We start from the raw sequence: 13,365 nt of genomic DNA on the forward strand, positions 1-13,365 counted from the left end.
TTTTCAAATGTGACCCAGGTCACTTGGATATGTGCTCCTAAAACCGATACATATCTGATCTTTTGACATGCGACTTCAGTCTGAACGGCCAGGTCGCATTCATCTCACCTACACGTCAGGTTCAGAGTCTAGTCAATGGAGGGAAAGCAAGGTTAGCGAGTTTATTCATATTTGGGGGGATCGCTGCTGTATTCAGGTCAAATTCGAGAGGTCTTAGTTTTTTAAATTATTGCCAAAGAAAAGGCCGAGTGCAGCTATAGGCGGTCCTGGCTCCAATGTTAACAAAAAATAAAGACTGTGAGCCAAATACAAGGAGGCTAAAGACTCAAACAAACAAAGCGGTCGTGGACATGTAACCTGTCCATTTTACTGGACCGTATTTTGGGAGACCCGGCAAGCCCAGCGTTTAGGCTACTTCTGTAAACACTGTGCACACTCACTGTGTGTGATGTTGTCGTGTCTTCCAATGCTCATACGGGACAATTTTGGGGTGTTTAAAGTTCACACTGGAGATCACATACAAGTCGCATTTAATTGGAAATGTAAACGACCTCATAAAAACATTAGATTTCATGATAAAAGCCAAACTGAGCATTAAGACCTGCAGTCTGAACATAGCCTAAGAACATATAGACTAATATATGCCCATGGACCACTGAGAAATAACAGATATAAGACCCCATGGTAATATAAAAGAAAGTGCTACCATGCTGAAATGCTGAAAACTACTACTGAGTATTAAGTCTCATCCTTGCTATCCAAATCGAGATCGAAATTTTAGTATCGTGACAACACTATCCATACTATCTAGACTGTAAAGACTCTAAATCATGAAAAAATACCTTTAACCAATTCCATTTACACTTCCTGGCCTTAAGTGACATGTGAATTAAACTAAAAAAAACAAACAAACTTATACTTAGGCATACAATAAGAATAAGAATAAATAGGCTACATATTTACAAAATGACCTAACTCCAGATTAGCAGACTGTCACAGGTACAGATCAAGATTAGATGTTGTAACCTGAGAATGAAACTTGAGAACAGGTTAACTTCTTTCATTTTGACCACAGATGTAAACATGGTCTGCAACTAATGATTACTTTAGTCGTCAGCTGACTCGTCAAGTGACACATTTTTTGATTAGATGACTATTCAAAGAGTTATTTCTATTGTACATTTAAATATGTCATCAACCAGATTAAGGTGGAAATGGTGACTAAGGGCTTGTAAATGGAGAAAATGTATGAATAAAATGTATTTAATGTCATATTTAAGGTTGATTCTTTTGACATTCTGATTCAATGATGCCGCTGTCTATATAGTCCAGATAACTGACCATGGATATCAAAATAAATTTATGGCAACAATATTTTTTTATAGTCTACTGGTCATGAATGTTGCAGCCCTATAGTAAACCGAAGTAAATTGAGTATCTGTTGCAGAACCCGGGAAAACCTGAGGGATTCAATTCGCAATAGTAAAACCGTCATGAATCCAAAAGTCTAATGTGCGTCTCTCCTTTGGGCCTGGACCAGTGTCACATATGACATGGTTGGCACATGCTCACTCAGCGGAGGGAGGGTGGGTGGGACATCCTACAACAGCCTGCTCACACGATGGATCACCATGGAGACCCTCTCATCACCAGAAGGGAAAACAGAGCTCTCCAAACCAGGCGATCTCAATGTTGTGTTACAATTGCATACAACTAAGTCTTCTATTTTCAGACGTGTTGTTGTGCATCATGTTGTAAAGAGTCATAATGTGATGAGATTAGATAATAAGAGACTAAGGCCGGGAACATTTCAATTTCTAAATGTTCCGTACCAGTAACTGAACAATAAATGCTTTTTTCAGTATTTCTCTATTGACACATTGCAGCTAATGGCATCAACTAACTGAACACTAACAGAAGGCACTACTCTGTTAGAAGCTCTAGCCAACACGTAAACATGACCAATGAGTTATTTAAATCTATTTTGTTTTGTTTTTTGTTTTTCAGACAAACATTCTGTTCTGACAGTGTTTGCTAATGTGTTCATTGTGTCTCAATGGTAATTGCTGAACATTCTGACAATACAGTGACATCACTGCAAATCATCAATGAATCAGAATGACACAACAGAGCTACAATGTTCATAAAATCCATTTCTATTTCTTTACAGCCGTTCTTATCTCTCCCAGGACCCACCAGGCATCATAATATTATTTTGAAAGTACCTTAACCTTCTCCTCAATACAGTGTCATAAGCAGTACCCAGACATATGGTTATTTTCTGCACTCACCATATGATTTTGTGCAAGTACTGTGAAAAATACCTTGTTTTTGTCAGCCCGTTGTCCTTTTAGAGCATCATGAATGCTACCCACACTACCACTGCCATTTACAACAATAAAGAAACTGATTTAAAAATAAAATCAAAACAAAAGACAGTGGTGGGCCACAGGCAAAATGATTCAACTTAAGCATGATTAGCAACTCATCTGACTCAGATGACTTAAAAGGTGCACTCCACAACAACTTTTCAGGTGGAGAGTCCACCACCCGCTTGACAACATGGAGATGACAGTTTTCCCTGGAATGTTCCATCTGACTAGGGCTGGGTATCATTAAGAAGTTGCAGATACAATACATACCTCAATACAGTGCACTTTCGATTCGATACAATATATTTCAAAATGATTCGATATGGTTAAATAAAAAAATAAAGGCTAAATCATGGCTGTGGGACTAAAAGTTTTTGTTAAACCACTTCTTCTGCAAAGTTAATAAGAAAGCAAAACATTTTACTCATCAAAACAGTGAAGATGTGAAGTGATACTGTATCATCACATTAAATTATACTATATATCGATATTTCAATATTTTTACACCACTACATATGACCTGGCATTATACATATTAATCTAGCATGTAGTCATTATGGATGTTACTATTGCTCAAGGATACAAGAATTCCTTTTTAAAAAACAAGGCAACAACACCTTCTGTGAATAGAGGCGCCTGTCCACAGATCTGAACTGTAATGTAGCTTATGCTGTAACTTGTCTCCTTAATGATAGATAGGTTTATTCTATACAGTGGAACATTCTAGACAAAGCAATAACATTTCCATGGAGATATGCAGGTAGCGGACCCTCCCCCAGAAAAATTGCGCAATGCAGCTTTAAGGGAGTCCATAATTAAACAGACTACTCTCCCTATTGCCACAACAGATTGAGATTAAGTGAAACTCATATTGACAGAAATGTATTGAAGTCAAACAGCATTATCTCAAAGTCACTAGAGACATTCTTATGCATCAAACTCATGGACAAACACGAGAGGATGATCAATAGTTCAACCAGGAGCTACACCAAAAATAGAAGATCGAAAGGTGATCCAGGAAACGACTGCGTGCCATTAGTCAATACAGGCGGTGAAGACGCATGGATAAAAAAATGCTTATGTAATATCCGAAATGTTGTTTTTGTTTTGTCAAAAGTTACACAATTGTGACTAAGGCCAAATATGAAATGACAACCAAAACAAGAATCAGATTTCGGAACATGTTTGTACATATCTAAACTAACAACTTGCCAGAACCACATGCTTTGCCAAAACTTTACAAAGACGAGTGGATCTGGAGAATAAGACCGGATATTTTGTTTGTGGAGGAAATGATGGTACTTTCAAAAACTGCAGCCTTTGCAATTTGCTAATTGCATCCATTCAAGTTCTGATTTTGATTCAATTGTGATTCATCTTGTAGCCCTAATTTGGACAAGTTCTAACACTTTAATTTTATTGGGTAATATAGTTCTCAGCACTGCCATGAAAATGACATCTCAAGCTCTCTATATCTTCTCACATAACTTGCCTGAATAATCTTGCAAATTGAAACGCAGGATAATTACTGTATGCCTGTGCCATCCAGGGAAAAGAAATTCATTTGAAAATCCACTGACTGAATAACAGAAGAATCCACAAACATGTTTTTATGTTTTTTTTCACGGTAGGATACTGATTGTTTATAATATAGAGCAACCGATGGTCGATAAGATGATATTTCAAACCAATATTTGATCCACACCCCCCAAAAAAGAATTGTGTAATCACGTTTTGTGCAGCAATCCCTCCATATTAAAGTGTTAATATAAAGCTATGACCAAAACAAAATATCTGCTGAAGATTTAAGCCCGATATCTGCTATAAAAAGCCCAAATATTGTCAATGAGGTTCATTTGGTCTTCCGAAAATTTATGTTGAGGTTTTTTTTTTCAGACCAAGAGTTTGTTTTCATACCTGACAATTTTGACTGCTCACTAGTGCACTTCCTCAGAGTGAACAAGAGAGACAGAACAGAATACGAGAAAGAAACAGTGAAGGTGTGAAGACGAGCAGAACAGAAACAACTCAAATCTGTCATTTTTGACCACTGTAAACGAGAGAACCACATTATGGACTGGGACGGAGCGAACATCATTGGGACAGAGGAAAACAAACATCGTCACTGGATTAAAGAGGCAATTGGAATAAGGAAACATGCCCACGGGACTATAAACCGGGACGAGGGGATCTTTTTACTCTCACACATCTGGGATACTGTCCTGAGGAAGACGGACTGCAGCTGGTGCCGTCATCCTCCCTCCTCTGGTAGGAAGACAGCAACAAAATCTGTTTAAATCAGCTGACCGGACACGTCAGAGCAACATCATGTGGCCAATCTGAGGAAGACCGCTAGTGAGCATTCCAAACTGTCAGGTATGAAAACAAACTCTTGGTCTGAAAAAGAAACCTAATAACAAACAAATATCAGCCAACCCATATATCAGTCTATGTAAACAACAGAAACAACAAAAGGTCCTGCCAATTATAATCTGGTATCCTTGTAGTCATATTTCAGTCTTCTGTCATATGTTGATGCTCCTGACATGTTTAAAATGTGGAACTTAAACAAAACCTAAAACATTAACTGCAAATGTAATCATCATGTTTGTGAGAAAAAATTACATTAAGATATTTTGACAAAATCGTTTAGCCTTAATAACCTGAGAGGTGTATTTAGGTAGTCAACTGTACAGTTAACAAACAATGATCTGATGAGACCTCTAACTGTACGATTAACAAACAATGATCTGATGAAACCTCAAACTGTACGATTAACAATGATCTGATGAAGGTAGCGTGGTCAAAAGTATCAAAAATCAGATATTAAATCGATACTAAAAATAGCATCAAAACTAGATACTCATATAAAACTTTCCTGAGTAGCTTCAGAATAATCTTGAACTGTATCAGAACAAGTATAAGAGCACATACACTAGTATACGCCCATGGACCACTATGGAACTTACCTCAACCACTAAGTGATTACACAGATTTACTATTTAATGTTGAAAATCACATTCTATTGTCTAAAGAAAGAGTGTTTGTTATTATCAACATGGTATCGGAATTTGTATTTGGTATAGAGTCTATTCCTTAGTGTTGACATGGACAGGCATTGAGATTGTATGTTATATTTCATTAGCCCTACAAATGAACAGTGACTTCATACAATATTCTGTTGCCTAATTTGAAGTGAATATTAGAAACCATGGAAAATACTGGAGTTTTTGAAGGCCCATTATGTAGGTTGGTGTGGTGGTGATTCACATTTGAAGCACGTGTGATAAAAACATGTCACGCCTTCACACCGAGGTGCTCCGCGTCACAAACAGGAGGCGGGTGCAGGAGAACAGGGCTCAACGCTATTAGGAAAACAACAAGGAGTTCAATGTGTGTAAAGAAATATGATGTTTAAAGGGTTCTACATCACGTAAAATCAGTTATTGTGAGCTTTAAGCCATCAAAAACATACCTGGAGTTGTGTTTTGTTTCATTCATTCTTTATTATTAGTCTGTCTACATCTCCAAAACTCAAAATGCTGTTCCACCTTCCGATGTCATGAAGCAGTAGATCACCTTTTACCTTTAGTTCAGTAGAGATTGGCAATTCCAGGGCTGAAATCATCCAAATGATTCTTGTGAAGGCATACAGAGTACAAAAACACAGTGGAGCACATCCTGGATTACAAAATGACACCACAAGAAGGAACAGAGTGTTTTATATTTGAGAGAAGAACATAGACCAATATGGGCCATTTAATTTGTCAAATATTGATTTTGTTTTTATGAATTCAATAAAAGCAGACTCAGGTTTAGTCATCAAAGTTGTCTCCAGGGACAAAATGTTGCAGTTACGTATTTGCTTAACCAGCCAGTGACCTTCTACATTCTGTTCAAATCCAGAAGTAGGGATGTAACAATAACTGAAATGTTGTTATAGTGCAGCAATAGCTAAATACAGAGGGAAGTACATAGACCATGATCCTCCACAGTGTTTTTAAACTCCAGACAACTTCACCAGAATCATTTGGATGATGTCAGCCTTATAACTGCCAATCTCTACTAAACTAACAGTAAAAAGGAATATATGACATCACAAGGTGGAAGTATTTCGAGCTTTGGAGATGTAGAAACGCTAGTAAAAAAGGGTTACGCAAACATGTGTAAATGAAACAAAACACAACTCTGGGTATGTTTGTGATGAGGTAACAACATTATAAATGGTTTAAAATTCACAAGAATAAATTGTGTAAAATGGAACTTTTAATTTTTTGGATAATGACAGAACCAAAGACTTGTCAAGGCATTTCAAAAACGGAGGAGGTACTACAAGCACTATTTTGCCTCCACAAAATATCATACTGCGAGTTGTGTCTATAGTTACATCATGAAAACACTGTGCCAAGAGATTTGGATATCGTTACATCTCGATCCAAAAGGATCTGGAATCGGACAATAGACTTGAGTCGGTCCAACCAAACCACCACATCTCGATTTTCATATCATTCAAAACAAAATATACACACTTCTTTTAACTGAGATAAGTACGTTTTTTGGTTGCGCTGTATGTCAGTCCTATGCTTTATCTGTGAGAACCTGCCATGTTTGCTTTGACAAGAACAGACCGTGCGTTTCTCTGATTGGTTAATCCACCTGTATATCAGACCCTCGTTTCCTAAGAATGTTGTTTTAATGTTTGATTTTCTAAATTTTTTTTGGTTGAGTACATTTTGTTAATCCCTATGAGGCCACTGCTGTTATTGGCTTTACAAAAATCAATGACTGTATTGAATTAATTGAAAAGATCTTGATCAAAATCGTAACTGTCAGCGGTTTCGTGTTGATATGAAGCACTATCCAAGCACACTTTGTCTGTTTACACGTTCACAATGCAGATCTTAAAATCTTTAGATCTTCCTCCCACTATTCACCTTTCACGTTTGGTTCATCTAATCACGTTTGGCTCTGTCCCACTCCCGTTTCCCTCTCCTCTGCATTCTTCGGCAGGTCACGGCCTGCTTTAGCAACGCACAGAATTCTTGCTACCTACTCACCAATCAAACGCTCATACACTTTTATCACCGATCATGAGAGCTGCTGCTTGTTTTTCAATTTAAAGTACTACAGAAGGAGCCTGGGCGCAGATATGAACGCCATATACTGTACTGTGCTCTGCTCATAGTAAAAAATTGACAGGCTTACGTACACGTACTACGCTTGAAAGGGATGTTATGCAATAGCTTCTAACAGTCTAAAAGCAGGAAGTGTGTGTGGTTGAAGGAGACATTGGGAGACTCAGGGTAGTAATGGGAATTATATTGTAAGTGAAGGGCAGCGTAGTAGTCCACATAAGAGCTTTTCAATATTGCGATCCAGGTTTTATTCACTCTGCTAAGGTTGTTTTGGCAGCTGGAGAGAGTAGAGTGAACGAACCATCAATCTACTTCTATTGTGGGTGGTTATAGCTCATCTCTGCCACTGTAACTCAGCTTTCAACGGATAGAATATTGTGAAATGAGTAATTCAGTTTAAAGTTTAGAGTAGACTTACTTTCAAGATATTTGATACATAAAATTGCAGTTCACCTTTCAATTTTTCAAATGTTAAAGAGATAGCCCAGAATTTTGGTCATCGGGCCTCATTTCCTAGTGAGCCAGAGTGTTGGAGACGTGTGAAGACAGTTTTTAAAATATTCCATCCAGTCCTTGTATTTGGAGAGGTCGCTGGTGCTAGGCTAGTGCATGTCAATGGCCATAGTTAGCCTGCCACTAAAAACAGTTTTACCCACTCCACAAAACACCCGAAGCAAATCTATTATTACACCATTGTCGATGTGAATGTCTGTCTTGATAGAATAATGTTTGAAAAAAAAACTAACCTTGCATCGCATGAACCGTCGCATGTTGAGGGACTATTTTCTCAGCAGCAGTGAAATTTTACTTTGCCGCCAAGATAGGTGCTAGGTGATATCAGTCCGCCGCTGCCAAACTTTCTAACAGGAAGTACAACTCGCTGCTACTGCTCACACATAAATCCTTCAAATGCAAGGTTGGTTTTATTTCTAAAATTATTCTGTTAACACACACATTCACATCAACAGTCTGGTGTAAAAACAGATTTGCTTCGGGTGTTTTGTGGAGTGGGTAAGACTGTTTTTTTTTTTGTGGCAGGCTAACTATGGCCATTGACATGCACTAGCCTAGCACCAGTAACCTCTGCAAATACAAGGACTGGATGGAATATTTTAAAAAGTGTCTCTACACTTCTCCAATACTCTGGCTATCTAGGAAATTAGGTCCTATGTCCAAAGTTCCAGACTGTCCCTTTAAAAAGGTACTATATTATGCAAAATTTAATGTTACCTGCTCAAGAGTTGTGATTTGTTTCATTCACCCATGTTTGAGTAACCGTAAATTTTCATATGGGGGTCCATCACAGTCTTGTTTCTATGGATATGTCATTGCTCTGCTTAGAATATTCCTCAGTATGACATTAAAGAGTGCTACCTTACATTTATTCAATTATAAGTGGCTGTATAGCTTTTTTTTATTATTAGTCTGTCTGCATCTTAGTGTGAGATTGTCAATTCTATGTCTGAAATAATCCAAATGATTTTAGTGAAGGTGTATGGAGTTTAAAACATAGTGGAGCACTTCCTGTATTGTCACATGATGTCACAAGCTGGAACACAGTGTTCTGAGTCTGAGCGATGAACACAGCCTATATATGCAGGGTTTGTGTGTTGAACATGTCAATGAAACAAAACAAAACTGCAGGTATCTCTGTCATGAGGAAACAACATTAGAACACGGATGAGAGACAAGTTGTGCTTGTGTCTGCTAGATAGTTATAATCTACGACATCCATGAATCATTATGTTATCATTTGGACATTTAAATCGCAATAAGGCTCTAATACAAAGTTATAAAAGAAACAGGTCTGCTGATTTCTGTGTTGGAAAACTGTAGGGTCCAATGGGAGCTGATGTCGGCATTAACATCATCACAACACAAGTACTGCTCTGAAGGACCACATGCAGATCAGCCTCGCAACTGTTTTCAATTAAATGAAATTCAAGTTTACTTATATAGCACAGTGCTTCACAAAAAAGTCAACCAAAACAGAAGAAACAGTTACATATACATATATACAGATAACGTGAAAACTACAGTAAAACACCAACATATCCTGACTAGCTGGTACTAAATGCCAGGGAGAAGAGGTGAGTTTTCAGTCTAGTCTTAAACTGCATTACAGACTGAGAGGATCTGACAGGAAGAGGAAGGCTGTGCCACAGTCTGGGCACTGCCACAGAAAAGCCTCTGTCACCTCTCGTCTTGAGCCGAGTTTTGGGCATGACCAACAGGAGCTGGTCGGCTGTTCTCAGGGCTCTGGGTGGAGTACAGGGCTGCAGTAACTCCCTCAAATAGACAGGACAAATAGTGTGTTAACATTTGAAAGCATTTAATAACATTTTTAATTGCACTCGATATAAGGCATAGAGCCAGTGCAGGTTCTTAGTATTAGTCAGGAGATGAGCTGCAGCATTCTGGACATGTTCTAAGCGCTGCAGGAGCCCAACATACAAAGAATTGCAATAGTCCAGGAGCGATGTTACAAATGCATGGATATCTTTTTCAAAATCTGCCTCAGGAGGTAGGGCATTATTTGAGCAAGGAGCCTCAACTGAAAAAAGATGGACTTTATGACAGAGCTCATGTGTTTGTCCAGTGTGAACACAAAGTCTCTGAAACTGTGCCAAAAAGGCTATGGAGCACTGCCCAATCCTACACTTATTACCGATTAAGAAAATTAAATTAGAGAATGAAGTAAGTAAGTACAAACAGTAGGTGTGTCCCGGTGGAAGTGAAAACAGTGGGTAGAGATCGGAAGATTACTCAAACTTGCATGAATCACTCCAAATACAACTATGAGTGGGCACATGAGAAAGAAAAACGATTGCAACATGTTTAAAAGCGCGAAAAAGTCGATTTTGCACAATAGGTCATGTCATATGTACACCGATACTTTCCAAAATAGTACTGACTTAGAAGTACTTTTTCAAATGGGGACAGGTGGGGGTAGTTTTAAAGACTGCACTTGACATATAATATTTTAAAAAAGCGCACTGTTTAACTTTTCTGTTGGGGGTTCATCACAGTTTTGTTTTTATGGATACGTCATCGCTCTGCAGAGAATATTCCTCAGTATGACTTTAAACAGCTCTAGCTTACATTTATTCAATTACAGGTAGTTTTATAGCTCAAAAATACCTCGAAAAACTAAATTCTGACTGTAAGCTGGGTCGCCTCTCTACCGATCTGACCTGTAACTTGGCCATGAAGATAGAAAGGTTTAATGCCACACTGTGAAACACTCTAGAAAAAGCTAAAATATCTCCACAAAGAAAAGCATTTGATGGATCCTCCACCAAAAAAGTTCCACAATGCAATGTTTCTGTGTATTTTTTTTTTTATACGTAAATTACTTTAATGATTAAAAAAGGTCACACTGTGCTTTGTGTTATAAGGATCTTGGTTTGTGGTTGGTAAATGCACGGAGGCAAAGTGAAAAGTATAAGTCTTCGCATTGTACTACAGTTAAATTTGACCTAATGAGCACAAAACAGCAGGGACTTTTTAGCTGCGATATCTGAATAACATCTAACCTCAAACCCACTGAATAAATTACAGTGGCGTACTCATAACCTCATTTATAGTGAAACATGTTGCGTTGACATTTTCAGGCTGCCCCATGGTGAGCCCCACAGGTGTCAAAGAAAGGTTAGAGCATCTTCTGAGCTTCATGCAGCAGCCCAAACGAAAACCCAATCCCAAAATGTTACTTCAGTCAGATGATGTGGCTTTAGGACTGTGCGCTTAGTCATATTCTAACAGAGATTCAGTCTTTTTTTCCACTTGTCAATTGCCTTGTTCACATGCACAACAGAATCTGATGATGTTTTGATTTCTGGACCTTTAAAATTACCTAAATGTTCCAGTTTATGCTATTTTCTGATCTGGGTTATGGGGTTTTCTCATCATAAACATATCTGATGTCATGTGGCAATACAGGAAATGCTCCACTGTGTTTTTAAACTCCTTAAACCTTCATTTGAATTATTTGGATGATTTCCTGGAATTGCCAATCTCTACTAAAAAAAGTTAAAAGGTTGCTGTTAGCTTGAAAACCATCAGTTCATGACATCGCAAGGTTGACCAGAGCATTTTGATCTTTAGAGATATACACAGACTAATAACACAGGGTCACTGAAACATGTGTGAATGAAACAAATCAGAACTCCAGATTTGTTTTTTTGACGAGGTAACAGCATTGTAACATGGCTTAAAGCTCATACGAGTCGATTAGTAACTTTAAATGACATGTAAACTGCCAAATTGGATGGTAGTAATCAAAGCAAACCCTTATTTCTAATTTTTGGGAGGATGTTTATTATAAACTTGCTTTTCAAAGGCGCCCCTATCTACATATTGTTTAGACAACATTAATTTGAGAATACAGCAACATTGAGGGCCATGATTTCATTTTTAATCATCTTATTTTGCAGCCTACAAAGAGTTATTTTAGGCTACATGATGAATATTTCAATTTTGCGCATGCCCAATTCATCAAATGTGATATTATCCATTTTTGACAGATTTCCCAACTCCACTGACACGCACCACTGCTGCCCCTATGAGGCTCTATCCCTTTTAATGTCTTTGTCAATGTAACTTAATAGTTTAATAGAAAGATGACACCAAAGATGTGGATGATCTAAGAACACTTCTGTTGACTGATGACTTCTCAGGAATTCCCCGTTCATTTGAGTCCAGTGTGTCTCTACTAGAGCCGGTCTTTGGCACCAAATTTGGCACGGAATAAAAAGGTGCATTGTGAGCTACAAAAATGTAAGGTACAGGGTTATCAATTTCCAGCAATGAGACTTCTGCTAAAAGACAATTTAATAGATAGTCCAATAAGCTTCATCTACTACAAGAACCTGGAACCTTCTCACTGTGAGACATGAGTATTAACAACTGAGCCACTGTGTTTACTTCCACACATTAAACCAGAGCTGCAATCAACTAAAGAAATTCTTGGTCGCCTATAGACATGTACTGCCAAGCCAGTTGTCAACTAAAAAAGGAGGAGTGGCAAAACTATAAAGTATCTTTGTGTACCTGACCCAAACTGCACTCACAAGAACACACCTGCAAGGAAGTTCATGCAAAAACTACTATTTATGCAGAAAAAGTTCTAGGAAAGTGTATTTATTTAAAGACAGACTCAACTTCATCATCAATCATGAGTTGAATCTGCCTTTTTAAGTAGGAATACCCACAAATCTTCAGCTAACTCACTCACTAACTTGACTGTTGTCCCATATAAATCCTTATAATCTAAATAAAATGAATAGTAAACTTAAACATTTTAGTCAGCTAAGATACAATCAACTGTCTTATTTTCCTACAGCCCTATAAATTCCAGTGTCATTGTTTGACCTTTGAAAAGACTTTCAAGGCTCAAAGAAAAAAACAAAACATAACATTTCTTCTTCACTCTTCTATTACAGCTGGCACACTTTGGTCTGAACATGGTTTTAATAAAGATTAAAAAAAAGATTACAGCAGTTGGTATAGCTCTCCACTGTCCCCAAATTTCTCAAGGACCCCCTGCAAACTTAATAGCCCACCCATGGATTTTACCATGTCCTACAGTATTAATGTGGAAAATGTAAGAGCTAACGCCAAAGCTAATGCACAACAACATGATTTAATATCCTACAAATGGCTGCCATAATAAGTACCTTGCCTTTTTACTCTGCCATCTACCAGAACTGCTAACAATCTGAAGCCAAGTCCCCAAACTTCAGTACGATCAGTTTCCTCTGAAACCAAAGAAACACGTCGTAGAATTAACCACAAAGAACCTCACATCCTCTTTATTGTTAGGACTTGAGTACTTTATTACCCAATACCTAATACCA

The 13,365-nt window shown here is 37.8% G+C and overlaps 1 protein-coding gene across 3 annotated transcripts in view; it reads right to left on the reverse strand.

Annotated features, from left to right (window-relative positions):
• The window catches only part of pik3cb (phosphatidylinositol-4,5-bisphosphate 3-kinase, catalytic subunit beta), a 116,964-nt gene that overhangs the window by 102,873 nt on the left and 726 nt on the right, over window positions 1-13,365 (reverse strand). The window contains exon 1 of one of the 3 annotated variants that reach the window (XM_055148096.1): window positions 13,186-13,292. The exons of the other annotated variants lie outside the window; for them this stretch is intronic. The gene's annotated coding sequence lies outside the window, so the exon portion shown is untranslated. Of the gene's footprint in view, window positions 1-13,185; window positions 13,293-13,365 lie in introns of those variants that run through there. 3 annotated transcript variants of the gene reach the window in all.

Source organism: Boleophthalmus pectinirostris, unplaced genomic scaffold, assembly GCF_026225935.1.
Source record: "Boleophthalmus pectinirostris isolate CB_2022bp ecotype Guang Dong unplaced genomic scaffold, ASM2622593v1 HiC_scaffold_9, whole genome shotgun sequence".
In the NCBI taxonomy this organism is placed as follows: Eukaryota; Metazoa; Chordata; class Actinopteri; order Gobiiformes; family Gobiidae; genus Boleophthalmus; species Boleophthalmus pectinirostris.